Here is a 15,234-nt window from a genome sequence, read left to right as displayed (position 1 = left end):
CCTGTCTAGAATATTGTCCAATGTGTCTCATTCTTAGTGTTGTTTAATAGTTGTAGGTATATCATTCCACCCGTAGCCCTTGTGTCGTTGTCAATAGCGGCAGAGTTGAGGTAGGAGTACTGATGGCTAGACCTGCATATGGTAGGTGTAGCAGTGGCACCGTCTCATGGATCTAGATGCTGAAGTTAGGAGCTCTGGCGGAAAGGTGAACAGGTATGGGGAGGAGCAAGGAGGGAGGCTGTGTACGTAGAAGTGTGCTATGGATGGAAAGATCTATGGACATCAATGTGGAAAGTTGGAATTTAGGATAACAAAGGGATCATGGAAGATTTATACCTAGGCACTAGTGTTTCTGTTGATCTAGTTCGGCCTAAAGCAAACACGCAATCTTGTGTCTTGGGTCTTGGCTACAAGGGGTAAGGTGGAGGAAGAAGAGTTTAATCTGAATGGGTGTAAGCGCAGTTTGTTGGGCTCTTTGTCTTAGCCGAAATGGCATTGTTTTTGATAAAGCAAACATACAATCTTGTTTTTGAATGGGTGTAAGCTGTTCACCTTTACTTTCATGCTAGATTTGACCATGTTTGGTCCTCTCTATATTTGTAATAATGGCCGGATATGCTGCACTTGATGTAGAGGCCGGGATATGAACTATTCCTTTATCTAAAAAAAGTTGAGCCTCAAAGGATAAAAATGACTGAAAGCACGACGGGCGTTTTATAAAAAAAATGGTTTTCTTACGAAGTCCAACTAAGACATGTATATAATCATCATAGATAGTTCTTCTAAAATATATTTCTAATAATTAGGCATTCCAGATATTTTTTATAAATGTTTGGAATATATTTTAAAAATATTGTTTAGGTTTGAGCTAAGTCGAGTATATATAGTAACGAGATTTGGTGAAATATCAAATATGCATATATCATATCTATTCTCATCCTCGGTAAAATTTGTAAATATTTGTAAATCTATTTGGCCCAGTAAAATAGGTCCAAAAAATAGAAAAAAAGGTGTTCCATGCATAGCTTGGACTTGCAATACCAGCTTCGACTCTGCTTTGTCTGCCCATGGATGTGGCCGGGATAGCAAAACCAATAATGAAGCGACCACTTGCTGTTGCCAATGGGGGTCTGTCAATGCAAGGAAGCTCAGGCTGGCACTGGAATGGACCTATCAATATAGTAATCAGGCTGGCATTGGTTCTACCAAGGAAATATGTAGGGACCCGTTTGACCTAGCTTCAACGCACGCATATACCGTTGTGCATGGCCTGTGGGCTGCCTATATGTAAACGTTTTTACACGAGGGTGGAGACCAGTGGATCCTATAGCAGCTAGCGCAGGCACTCCAAAACCTGCCAGCAGCCATTAAGGAGCAGTGGAGACGACGAGACATAGCTGGCAAGAGGACGACCCTTGCGCTAGCTCGTCATCTCTGGGCCATGGCTGTGCTGATCTTTTTTGGTAGATCTCCACCCGTGCGGTATGTACATGCATGGATCTTTACATGCACCAACCCTTCTTTCCCTTTCTACAATTTTTATGTTACTATGGTTATAACTACTTAATACCGTTGGATACTCTATGGTCTTCGAGTTTTAAGTTGGACCAATATTTTCTTATTAGAATATAGTTATAATATAGGGAAAAGTCCTATTTTCACCCTCCAACTATCACGTGAATTTGTCAAAACCGGGCAAATTTGACCATTTTGATGGTTTCAAGGATGATTTTGCATTTTCTAAAAATTTAAAAAGTTTAAGTTTAATTAAAAATTCATAACTAATTCATTTCAAATTAAAAAATATCAAATTGGTGCAAAAAATTTACTGAAAAGTTGAAGGGAGATAGGACTTTTCCCTATAATATATAATAAATATGCGATTATAAAAGTATATTTTAAAAATTTTACACATATGATTTTGTGTTTCCAAACTAAATATTTTGGGCCAAAGTTTCAAAAGCAGATAGCAATACTGTTTCAATTAAGTAGTAATTTATACTTTACAGCAGCATATATATAATGAAGAATTGTTTTCTTTTATGAATGCATATAGAAGAACTCGATAATTGATCGGTGTTCTTTTATCTTTCTCCATGCTTGTTTATTGATGGTGCTCACCGCCAATGAGGATGCCGTCTGCTTTTGCTGCCCGGAGAAGATATTCTGTACGTTCGACCCCAACTGCTGCAGAAATGGTTGTTGCTGGAGACCGAACTGATCCTCTATACATCCGCCGTGTGCCGCTGCCTTGCTTCTATTGACTTCAGCAGCCTAATGACTATATGAATGAAAAAGCCAGGAACCATCCATATGCATGTACTACTAGTTCCATAATATAGCAATAATACAACATGCAAAAAATAAAGAATTAAAATAATAATAAAGTGGTTATACTACGCTTGCTGTCACAAAGCACTCTTTCGATCCATCAATTTTTTCGAGACATATTCAGTTACTGTCTGAGTCACACTTGTAGAGAATTGACTTTCGATCCGCCCCCTTTTATCCCGGTTTAAAAGTGGCCCAGGACAAAAGGGGGTGCGCCGGGGTCCGGAAATTTGGAGGGGAGCATTAGTCCCGGTTGGTAATTGCAACCGGGATTAAAGGCCCCCCTTTAGTCCCGGTTGCAACGGCTAGCTGGGGGGCGTCGGTGGCCGGACCCTTTTATCCTTTTATCCCGGTTGGAGGATCCAACCGGGACTAACCTTTCCAACCGGGACAAAAGGTGTTTCCTTTTGTCTCGGTTGGAGTTTTTAACCGGGATAAAAACTCATCCCCCACTATATCCCGAGACAGAGACTTTCTTCTTCCTCCAGCCCGAGCCAGTCCAGCACATTGATAGAGAGCTGAGCTTCACCTACTCTCCGGTGGTGCCAAAGCAAGGGAGGTGCTGCCCGAAGTTTTTCCCTCATTTTCGTGGGAATTTGACTCAGCCAACACAAGTGTTGCGAAGGTTTGCTACTTCATCCTCGTGTTATGCTTTGATTTATGCTTTGGAGATGGAAAGATTATTTGCTACAATGTGATGATGAAGTAGAAAAATGGAGAGGTATTTTGAGCTAGAATGTGAGGGAGATTGATGTGTCATATATAGTATGCATTATTTCAGTCGTTTAAAAATGATGCTACCTTGTCTAGACGGTTTATCTTATCAAATTCAATATGGTTTTTTAAATCTATATACTTGTTGAACTTGCATACCGTGTTCATTTCGGCGAGAATGTTCTCCGCCGAGCAGTAACGTATGTCAAGAAGGAGGTTCGATTCTACAAGAAAGAGTGGATACGGACATCGTGACCGTGTCCCCTTTTCCGTAGCATCTAACCTCTTTCATGACGAAGTGCGGTGCCGCCCAGCTGAGGACATCCTCGCGAAATGAACACGGTCTTCAAGTTCAACAACTTCTGTAGTGGTAATGAAAGAATTTTTGTACATAGATGACTTTTGCTACTTGTTGAACTTGCATACCGTGTTCATTTCTGCGACGATGTTCTCCGCCGAGTAGCAACGTATGTCAAGAAGGAGGTTCGATTCTACGAGAAAGAGTGGATACGGACATCGTGACCGTGTCCCCTTTTCCGTAGCATCTAACCTCTTTCATGACGAAGTGCGGTGCCGCCCAGCTGAGGACATCCTCGCGAAATGAACACGGTCTTCAAGTTCAACAACTTCTGTAGTGGTAATGAAAGAATTTTTGTACATAGATGACTTCTGCTACTTGTTGAACTTGCATACCGTGTTCATGTCTGCGACGATGTTCTCCGCCGAGCAGCAACGTATGTCAAGAAGGAGGTTCGATTCTACGAGAAAGAGTGGATACGGACATCGTGACCGTGTCCCCTTTTCCGTAGCATCTAACCTCTTTAATGACGAAGTGCGGTGCCGCCCAGTTGAGGACATTCTCGCGAGATGATCACGGTCTTCAAGTTGAACAACTTATGCAGTGTTAAGATAATAATTTTTGTACATAGATGGCTTCTGCTACTGGAGGAAGTGGCGATGGTGGGGGTGATCGTGGTTCCTATTATGGCAAGGTTCCAATCATAGTTGGCCCTCAGCATAAGCCGAAGAAAAAGAGCGCGCTGGAAAAAGCAATGCTTCGTTATTTGCAGCAACGTCATGAAGAAGCTGTTGCCGCAGGTCAGGAACCTCCTTTTGGTGGTCGTTATGCTCCACCCTCAGTCCCGGGTGTTTCACGTCCACTTAGTACTACCGTTTCAGGCGGCACAAATAAACCTAAGGATGAGGTTGGGTCAGCGGAACCTTCGTCTTCACCGTCCAAGGATGCTTAAAGTCCTCTCCTTGATAATAACCAGTGGATGGCTTGTTGTATTGTACAATGTTGTTTGGGACTTTAATTTAAATATGTGTATTTGGATATTCATGTTGTTGTATTGTACCATTTTGTTTGGATCTTTAATCGATTTTCACGTGTAATCCATTGTCAAGTGTAATCCATTTTCATGCGTAATACGATGCAGATGGACCGGCAATGGATGTATAATGCAGACATGCGGAGCAAGGTGTTTATTGATGGCTTGCATTATTTTCTCGAAGTGGCAAAAGCGAACAAGCCAGAGAATGGGTTCGTATGTTGTCCATGCTTCCAATGCAATAACAGGAAGGAGTATTCAAAGGATTCCTGGGGGACTATTCACAGCCACTTGTTTAAATACAGTTTCATGCCTAACTATTTGGTTTGGACCAAGCACGGTGAACTAGGGGTTGTAATGGAAGATGTCGAGGAGGAGGAGGAAGATGACACCATTCCGGACTGGGTTGCAGGCCAAGCTTTTGCAGGTACTACAATGGGCGAGGCTGATGAAGATGAGTTTGCAGAAAATGACCCTACTGATGACCTTGGTCAGGTGATACGAGATGCATACAGAGATTGCGAAACTGAGAAGGAAGCAGCAAAGTTGCAGCGCATGATAGATGATCACCAAAAATTGTTGTACCCAGGTTGCCAGCAGGTCCATAAAAAACTAGGTACGACACTAGAATTTGTGCAATGGAAGGCAAAAAATGGTGTGTCCGATAAGGCATTTCAGGGGATGTTGAACATTGTCAAGAAGATTCTCCCCGAGAATAATGAATTACCGTCCACAACATATGAAGCTAAACAGATTATTTGCCCTCTCGGATTGGATGTTCAGAAGATACACGCATGCCCTACTGACTGTATCCTCTATCGTGGTGATGAATACGAGAAATTGGATGCTTGTCCCGTCTGCGAAGCCCTGCGGTATAAGATCAGGCGAGATGATCCTGGTGATGTCGAGGGGCAGTCTCCCAAGAAGAGAGTTCCCGCGAAGGTGATGTGGTATTTCCCTATAATACCACGCTTGAAGCGCTTGTTCAGGAACAAGGCGAATGCTAAGTTGATGCGATGGCACAAAAAAGACCGTAAGGAAGATGAGATGCTGAGACACCCCGCAGATGGGGCACAGTGGAGATCAATTGATAGAACATTCCCAGACTTTGAAAGTGAAGCAAGGAACATAAGGTTTGGTTTAAGCACTGATGGATTCAATCCATTCGGTGAGTTGAGTAGTGGTCATAGTACTTGGCCTGTGACCCTTTGTATGTTCAACCTTCCTACTTGGCTGTGCATGAAGCGGAAGTTCATTATGATGCCGGCGCTTATCCAAGGCCCAAAACAACCCGGCAACGACATTGACGTGTACCTAAGGCCGTTGGTTGATGACCTTTTACAGCTCTGGAAGGAAGAAGGTGTACGTGTGTGGGATGAGGATAGACAAGAGATCTTTAATCTACGAGCACTGTTGTTCGTAACCATCAACGATTGGCCTGCATTGAGTAACCTTTCAGGACAGACAAATAAGGGATATCGGGCATGCACCCACTGTTTAGACAACACAGACAGCATGTACTTGAAGCACTGTAAGAAGGTCGTCTATATGGGTCATCGTCGATTTCTCCCTGCTCACCACCAGCTGAGAAAGAGCGGGATGCATTTCAAAGGGACGCCAGACCATCGTAAAAAACCTGCACACCGTAATGGAAAGCGTGTGTTCGAGATGATGAAGGATGTATATGTAGTCTTCGGAAAGGGACTTGGTAGCCAACCTGTTCCGAACGACGATAACAGACATGCACCCATGTGGAAGAAAAAGTCAATATTTTGGGAGCTACCTTATTGGGAAATCCTAGAGGTTCGCAACGCAATAGACGTGATGCACCTGACGAAGAATCTTTGCGTGAACGTGCTAGGCTTCATGGGTATTTATGAACCTCAAAAGATACATTGGAAGCACGACAGGACCTGAAAGCCATGGGGTAACGAGATGACCTACATCCGAAAAAGAGAGATAATGGACAGCACTACTTACGTCCTGCCAGTTACACTCTCAGCAAGGAGGAGAAGGATAGCATGTTTAAATGCTTGAATAGTATGAAGGTCCCGTCTGGGTACTCCTCGAATATAAAGGGAATAATAAATATGAAACAAAAGAAGTTTACAAATCTCAAGGCTCATGACTGCCACATGTTGATGACCCAGTTGCTTCCGGTTGCACTGAGGGGTGTTCTACCAGAAAATGTCCGGTTGCCGCTCGTAAAGCTATGCGCGTTTCTCAATGCGATTTCACAGAAGGCAATCGATCCATCCAAGCTATCAAAGTTACAGAACGATGTGGTGCAATGTCTTGTCAGTTTTGAGTTGTTATTTCCACCATCCTTCTTCAATATTATGACGCACTTACTGGTTCACCTAGTAAAAGAGATTGGTATTATCGGACCTGTATACCTGCACAATATGTGGCCTTTCGAGAGGTTCATGGCAGTCCTAAAAAACTATGTTCGTAATCGTGCTCGTCCAGAAGGAAGCATCGCCAGGGGATATGGAACAGAGTAGATGATCGAGTTTTGTGTTGATTTTATTAATTCAATTGACTCGATTGGGGTTCCAACTTCACGCCACGAGGGGAGGCTCCGAGGAATGGGCACCCTTGGAAGGAAATCAAGTTTGAGCAATGATACTGATTTGTTCGACAAGGCACACTACACTGTTCTAGAACAGTCATCCTTTGTGTCTCCGTATATCGAGCAGCACAGGCAGATGGTAGCTTTCAAAAACCCGACCAAATCCGATGCTTGGCTTACCCGTCATCACATGGAAACTTTTCCCTCCTGGTTGCGCCAACAACTTATGGGTAACTCTGAGATTCACCCACAGCTTGCCTGGTTAGCTAGGGGACCTGCTACCACAATCGTCAAATTCCAAGGCTATGAGATAAATGGTTACACATTTTACACGAGAGCCCAGGACCAGAAAAGCACGAACCAGAATAGTGGTGTCCGCATAGATGCCATGGACAGAAATAATAGCAAGGAGTCGTATTATGGTTTCATACAGGAGATATGGGAACTCGAATACGGACCGCTGTACATCCCTCTATTTCTTTGCAATTGGGTGAAGCTAACTGCCGTCACCAAAGATCAGTACGGAATGACAATAGTAGATCTGAGCAAGACTGGATACAGTGATGACCCATTCGTACTTGCCAATGATGTGCATCAGGTGTTCTATGTGAAGGACATGTGCAGCAAACCCAAGAGGAATCTAGAAGAGACATGGGAGCCAAAGTGCCACATAGTTCTTCCAGGTAAAAGAAAAATCGTGGGAGTCGAGGATAAAACAGACCAATCAGATGATTATGATCAGTTTGATGGCATGCCTCCATTCGCCGTTGAAGTTGATCCAAGCATCCTGCTATCCAAAGAAGAGGCTCTGTACTTACGCCGCGATCATGATCAAGGAACTTTCGTGAAGAAGAAATTTTACAACGTTGTATTGTAATGCGTTAAATGTACATGATCTTTGTGTATTAATTGATACAATTTGTAATTTACCCTATGTATGATTTCATGTGTTATTAAATTGTTTAGGTGAAGATTTTTTAGATATACATGAACATTGTTAACCACATACTAACATGGATTTTTCTGCGCATTCAAATAATTTAATTGAATAATTTCTTGATCACAGCAATGCAGTAAAATAAATATTTTACAGGCTACATGAGTTGGTATAGAATTAATGATTACTTCATACTTATTGTCAATTTACTCGTTAATTAAATATATTTTTGCATGTACAAAATCTGTGAAGGTTTTGTTTTTCATCCTGAAATGCAGTGAAAAGGTAAAATAAAATCCATTTCCAAAAAACAGGCGGGAGAAGAAAAATAGGAAAAAAGACCTTTTGTCCCGGGTGCTAACAGCAACCGGGACAAAAGGCCCCCCTTTTATCCCGGTTGCAAACGGCAACCGGGATAAAAGGGTATGTTTCGTCTCCCGCCCGAACGTACCCTTTTATCCCGGTTGCCAACTGCAACTGGGATAAAAGGCCCCCCCCTTTTATCCCGGTTGGTGACCCACCTGGGGGGGGCACCCTTTTGTCCCAGGTCCCGTCACCAACCGGGATAAAAGGGGGGGGGTCCCGTCCCGAGGTCGTACAAAGGTGATGGAAGGGAGGCTTGTCATCACCGAAGTTACAGAAGAGGGCAGGCCGGTTGCTCCTGAGAAAGTAGCAAAGAAGTACGTGAGTCAAATCGGGGCAATCGTCCGGGACAACGTGCCTATCAGCATCAGAGAATGGAAGGGCAGAAGCGATAATCCGTACACCCTTCCAGAGACAGAAAAGAATATGCTGTGGGAAGACGTGAAGAGACATTTCACATTCCCCGAAGGATATAGCGAGAAGGATGTCAAAGCGTGGACGCTTAAGAAGATGGCTACTCAATTCCAGACATTCAAGAAGATGCTGGACACCCACTACATCAAGAAGGGCAAAACTCCAGACTTCAACGCGTGGCCAAAGTTGAGGGACCACTGGGATGCATTTGTTGAATACAAGAGGAGTGAAGAAGGTGTGAAAAAGATCACGACCAACACAACAAATGCTAGTCAGAAGGGCTACCACCATCATTTGGGGCGAGGTGGGTATGGCTCAGCAATTCCCAAGTGGAGGAAGATGGAACAAGATCTGATCGAACGGGGAATCATACCTGCAACTATTGAATGGCCCGAACGATCAAAGAACTGGTACTACGCTCATGGAGGCTCCCTAAGCCAAGAGGATGGGACGCTGATTTTCAATGACACAATACGTGAGAAGGCCGAACATCTCATGAAGAACATTGAAGATTCCAAGGCTGGGAGGTTGAGGGTGGACCGAGAAAATGATGAGCTCACATTGGCCCTCGGTAATCCAGAGCACCCAGGACGTTGCCGGGGGTTCGGGGTGGTTCCGTGGAAGTTCGCTTTCCGAGGCGACAGCGCCTCTTACAGAAGCCGGAAGCGAAGAAAGGAACAGATGGAGGAGAGCTGGCGGCAGATGCTAGAACAAAGAATGATGGATGAAATCAATCAGCGGGTGGCCGACGCAGTTGCGGAGTTGGCGCAATCTGGAGCAATGCCGAATCCTCACACCGCCAGCCCTTCTCAACGCCCCGGGAGCAGTTGTGCTTCTACAGGGGTCCCCGATGCGCAGACGCCCAGGTTACCCGTGGAGGAGCAACGGTTCCCCGTGGATGCCATCACGCAACGGACCTCATGTGAGCTTCATGCACCGGTCGGCAACCTCACTATTAAGGTATACTTATACATAATATTTATGCAATCTTGTCAATTGATCCAGGCCTCGAGATCGGAGTTCAACTTGTTTACTTCTGCTATATGTACAGGTAGCGTACGGGAGTGCGTTACCAACCCTGGCAGGGCAGAGCAGTCATGGCATGGACATTCCAACAGGCTACGCCAGCGTCTGCGTCAAGCAAATAGTTGATCCCCAGTATGAAGGTCTAGAGCTCGACTTCCCGGGAGGCGACGGGGAAAAGACATTGGCAGATGCGCTTCATGGGATCATTCTATGGAAGAAACGCTACATCATTATTCCCCGCACGGAGCCATCTCCTCAGACCTCAAGACCGCTCCCCGTAGATCCCCAGCAGCGACCTTCTCCTCATACCTCGAGACCGGCATCTCCTGCTCCAGGACCGTCTCTTCCATCTATATCAAGGTCTCCATCTCCACCACATCCTGGTGCTGGGAGAGACGACGACAATAACAACACTCCTCCCCGATCACCGTCGCCGGCACCAAGAGCGGCCCCCTCGAAGGAACCTGCAGCACCACTCAAGAAGTCACGAGCACCGCCTCCCAAGCAAAGACAGAGAAAGAAGAAAACAAAGGTCGACCCTGAAGTGGCTCGCAAGGAACGCTTTGAGGCAATGTCTCATGAAGAACAGTGGGCAGAAATCCAACGAGAGGCCAGTGAGTGGTTCAAGAAACAAGCCGAATTAAAAAAGGCAAGGGAGATGGAGCCACCGCCAGTAAGTCGGCGAGATTTAAACTTTTTTATCAGGATGGAGGAAGGAGCCAAGAAAAGGATACCACTCTTGTCAAACTATGAACGGGCTCTAGTAAAGGCTGATGAAAAGGATAAAAGGAAAGGAAAATCATCCTCTAGCGGTCCAGTCCCCGACCTCAGCCATTTATCAAAAAAAGATGCTCAACGGGTAAAAGCAATGCCCTTGGATCAACAAGCAAATATATTGAAGTTCATGGAAGAAACAGGTCTGGGACTTGATGAATGCATAGGGCAAGTCGAGACGCCAACTGCACCGCCCCCTGAGCTGAAGTGGACTTATGAGCTAGGCAAACCTCTAGTAAAGCCTTCAATGGTACGGAAGCTATCAACAAAGATGTACGAATTCCATCAATGGTACATGATGGCATCCGCCAACTCGAGGGAGATGATCGGCATGAAGGTAAAACCGATAGATTTTCACGGTGAAGGGGAGAAAGTGCTGTGGCTAGACTTCAAGGATATATACGAAGTGTACCATCATGATGCCCTGGACGTCTCTCTGATCAGCGCTTGGATTCTGTAAGTGTCCGTTTATTATCTCTACATGTAAATTTTGGCGTGCGTCACCGTACTAACTTCATCTTCCATTTCATGTAGGATGCTAATTCAGACATGCCGCCGAGAGGCGTACCTACATGTAGGCTTCATGGATCCATCTGTAGTTAACCAACAACAGATACAATTAGCGCCGGAAAAAACCTTTGCGGAAATATACAATTTCCTACACAAACAAACATTCAAGGATTTCATACTACTTCCATACAACTTCAAGTAAGTGTGTGTATACCGTCTACTTTCGATGTCTTTTTCCTTATCTCTACATGTTAGTTAGCTCTAATATGCATGAACATTTTACGCACGCAGCTTCCACTGGATCCTTATTATAATTGAGCCTGAAAGAAGCCACGTCACTGTCTTTGATTCGTTAAGGAAAGATCCGGTGGACTACCAAGAATTGCAAGACATGCTAGGCTTGTAATAATTCTGGACCTTTATCTCTATGCAAAAATTTATTTCCTAAATTTTATCCCTGTTACACTATGTCATTCATTATTCTAATCCGCAGCGCATGGAAACAATTCATAAGGACACACAAAGGTCCATTCAAAGAAAATCTTACATGGAACACAGACTTCCCGGTACGTATGCAGTCTGCACATTTATTACATTGTATAACACGAATATTTCATAACTTATTTTTTTCCGCACTGAAGTGCTTAAGACAGGAACCCGGGAATAATCTATGTGGCTACTACATCTGTGAGCACATGCACAGTTTTTTGGGACCCAAGGGACCGAAGATGACGCCGCACAACTTTAAAGTACGTAAAATAAATATATTACTAGTTAATTATTTTCTAGCTCCTTATATGTATTTGTTCATGTAACATTCACAAATTTCCAAATTATAGATGTTAAATATTCAACAAGGACTCTTGAAGGAAGAAAGAGTAGCGACAATATGTGAAGGTCTCATTGGATTCATAATGGACGAGGTGGTAGATCCAAGAGGAGAATTTTATTACGATGGACGACAATTAGACACTCCGATCAGACAAAAACCACGACGGGAAGATCGTAGGAAGATACTTTGATTTATTTGTATATATAATACGCGCTAATTATGATCGATTTGTACTAAGCTAGAGTTGAATTGTGTATATGAATTGTGTATAAGGATTGTGTATATATATAGTAATTGTATAATTACAAATCCCATTCGTTTAAATACTAGTTGATTTCGTTCTAAAAAAATCTCAACTACAAGGTTAACAAATTAAAAGGGCCGCGGTACTACTATACGTATACGTGATGCATGCATGAAAAATTCAGGCGTCACGGCAGTGCCATGCAAGCGCCATTTAGTCCCGGTTGGAATCGAGCCGGGACTAAAGGGGGTCCTTTACTCCCGGTTAAAAGACCCGGGACTAAAGACCCCCCATTTTGTCCCGGTTGGTTTATCCCGGATGGATATCCGAGAGATATGCACCCTACCAACCGGGACTAAAGGCCAATTCTCTACCAGTGTCAACAACCATAGACCCCACAAATGGAGGGTCTTAGTGACAACTTGTCCATATTTTACCTTCATGTCTTAGTGATTGGAGCTAAGCCTTTCAATTCGATTTGTTTTATAGTAACACAACAAACGTCCTAGGAGAAGAATTTGTTGCCTCATCTGATAAAATCATTCGATCATTTGAGAATAAAACTCTGTGCAAGAATACGAGGCATATTTTCTGCCTCTATCTTTAAAATTAGACATTGACAATTGTTTTCTTACAAATTATACCATTTCTAGCTATAGAATCAATATAATAAGGAATCACTTTTAAAATATGAATCTAGATGTATAGTTTTATATTTTGTTTTTGAATGGAGGAATTATACAAGGTTTTCTTTCTCATAACAAGCAAGGAGCCCACTTTTGGCTGTAGCCTGTTGGGATAGCCAATAAATCCAATGAAATGGTCCACCACTGGGGATCCATCAATGAAGCTTTGTCTGGCATTGGATTGGACCTACCAACAAGCAGTCTTGCATAGGTGCTATCAAGGAAATATGTACTGTGATCAGTACTCTCCGTTTTGGTTGTTTTGACTTTATTAGATTCATAGATTTTTTTATGTACTTAGATATACCCTATGTCTAGATGCGTAATAATATCTATACATCTAGAAGAGCCAAAATGACCTATAATTTGAAACGGAGGGAGTAGTTGGTATTGGATTGACCCTAGAAATAAACCTGGTTGGCATTGGAAACATGGAAGGATCCTTCAAGGACAAATTAAGTACCGTGACGTTACATGAATTCAACTACCTGAGAATCACAGTGGCGTCGTCGCGTAGATGATCAACATGGCTGCCGGGAAGAGGAGTGAAGGATCAGGACGAGCAACCAGGGGGGTGAATGGGAGACTTTAGAATTCTCTCCGAGAACAAACCTTATATCCCGATTGCCACCCCAAACACACTTCGCTTCTAATCGTCAAGATGACACAAATCAACTCGTGACAAGCTCACCCTAAGAATGATTAGAAACGCTCAAAGCGTAGCGGAAGCAAACGCAAAACAAGACACCGAAAAACTTGCACAAAAGATTAAGCAAAGCTACTACTAAACCTTCACTAACTAAGCATGCAAGGATTAATTAATTAAAGACTAAGCATGATTAGCAAGAGAAAGATCTAATTAAGAAGCTAGCAAAGATAAACAAGAGCTACACATGTGCCGAGATGCAAGAAGCTACAGAGACCATGCAAAGATTAAACTAATCACCAAGCAAAGATAGCCTAAACAGTAGCATGAAAGCAACGTTTCACAAAAACTATGCTTGAGCCGAGCTTACTACAGATCAGATAGCACAGCGCATATAGAAGCTAATAAATGCATGTAGCTGTCGAACTGAAAATTTACTCACTGGGCTGTTGGCAAACTGGGCCGTTCCTTCTCCTCGACCTGGGTCGACGAGGGCACACTGGCCGGCCTGCTCCCCAGCCTGGTCGCGCGGGCAGCTGTGCCTGGCCGGCCTGGTTTGCTGGCGCGTGGAGCTGGGCCTCGGTGCTGATGGCCTGCCGCCCAGCTGCTTACCTAGGTCGGGCCGCTGCAGGCCAGCAGGAGCCGACGGCCTGCAGGCGCACGTGCTGCTGCCGCTGGCTCGGTGCGCCAGTCGCTGCGCTGCGCACGCGCCGCGCGAAGCTGCCGGTCGGCTCCTTCCTCCTGGGTTCGAACATAAAAGGGAAGAGCCAGAACACGACAAAAAAACCAAACTTCAACCGAAAAATCCTCTCTCGATACACAACGATTCGAGCCTCAAGGGCTAATAGATCGAGGAAAAAGATCCCAAAAAGCTAAGCATCCTTCGCGGATTTTGGAGAAAATCTGATACTCTACCAAGAACACGGTTTTAGGGAACCTTCACATCCAAGCTAAATTTGTGCGGAATTTGTGAGGGATCATATCAAAATTGCTTAGAAAAATCCTAACAACAAATTCCCCCAACAAACCTTGTGGGATTTGGGCTAAACACGAAGAACGAAAATTCCCATAAAAATACTCCGAAAACCTGAAAAAGAAAAATGGGAGAAACCTTGGGAACACAAGATTTAGCTACGGATTTGAGAGACAAATTCAACTAAATCACGAGGACAACATCTATACAACAAGAAGTCTAACCTCCACCATTCATCCTCCCCCAAGGATGGAGAAAATCAAGATAAAGAGGTGCTCACTTTCTCATCTCCCTTCTCTCCTCTTTTAAGCACTTGGCTAGCCTCTAACAAAATGAAATTAGGGTTCAAAAGCACACCCCCAAACCAGCCAACTCTAATATATATAGTCCATGGATGATGACAAAAATACCCCTAAAGCTACAACTAAGATAACCACTCACGCAGGGGCATTTTGGTCCAGGTTTTTAGACTCCTCGGACGGACACGTCACCTTCACAACTTTGATTCTCCTCAACGCAAGCTTCGTGATGATGCCACGTTCCCTCCTTCTTGAAGCTCCGGCTGCACCAGGCTCGCCCCCGGTTTTGAGGCCCAAACCGGGAAACCTGCCTGCACGGTGGTTTTGAGGCCCAAACCACCCAAACCGTCCATCTCTGCTTGGCCGCCACGCGACCTTCTTGATGTCAACGCGTGTCCGGCCTCCACCAAGACTTTGACTCCTCCGTCCCGCTTGCCACGACCGACGCCATCTCCATTTCGTCGTGTTCTCTCACTCTTCTGTGCACCATGTGAATCACCTATAACTCCACCCGAACTCCTTGGGTCCCTTGGTCCAAGCCTACTCGAGTTCACCCTTCACCGCCCTTGGTCCATCAGCATG

Source organism: Setaria italica, chromosome III (genome assembly GCF_000263155.2).
Source record: "Setaria italica strain Yugu1 chromosome III, Setaria_italica_v2.0, whole genome shotgun sequence".
Taxonomy (NCBI): Eukaryota; Viridiplantae; Streptophyta; class Magnoliopsida; order Poales; family Poaceae; genus Setaria; species Setaria italica.
The sequence above is the reverse complement of the archived record's forward strand: the minus strand, read 5'-3'. Positions refer to the sequence as shown.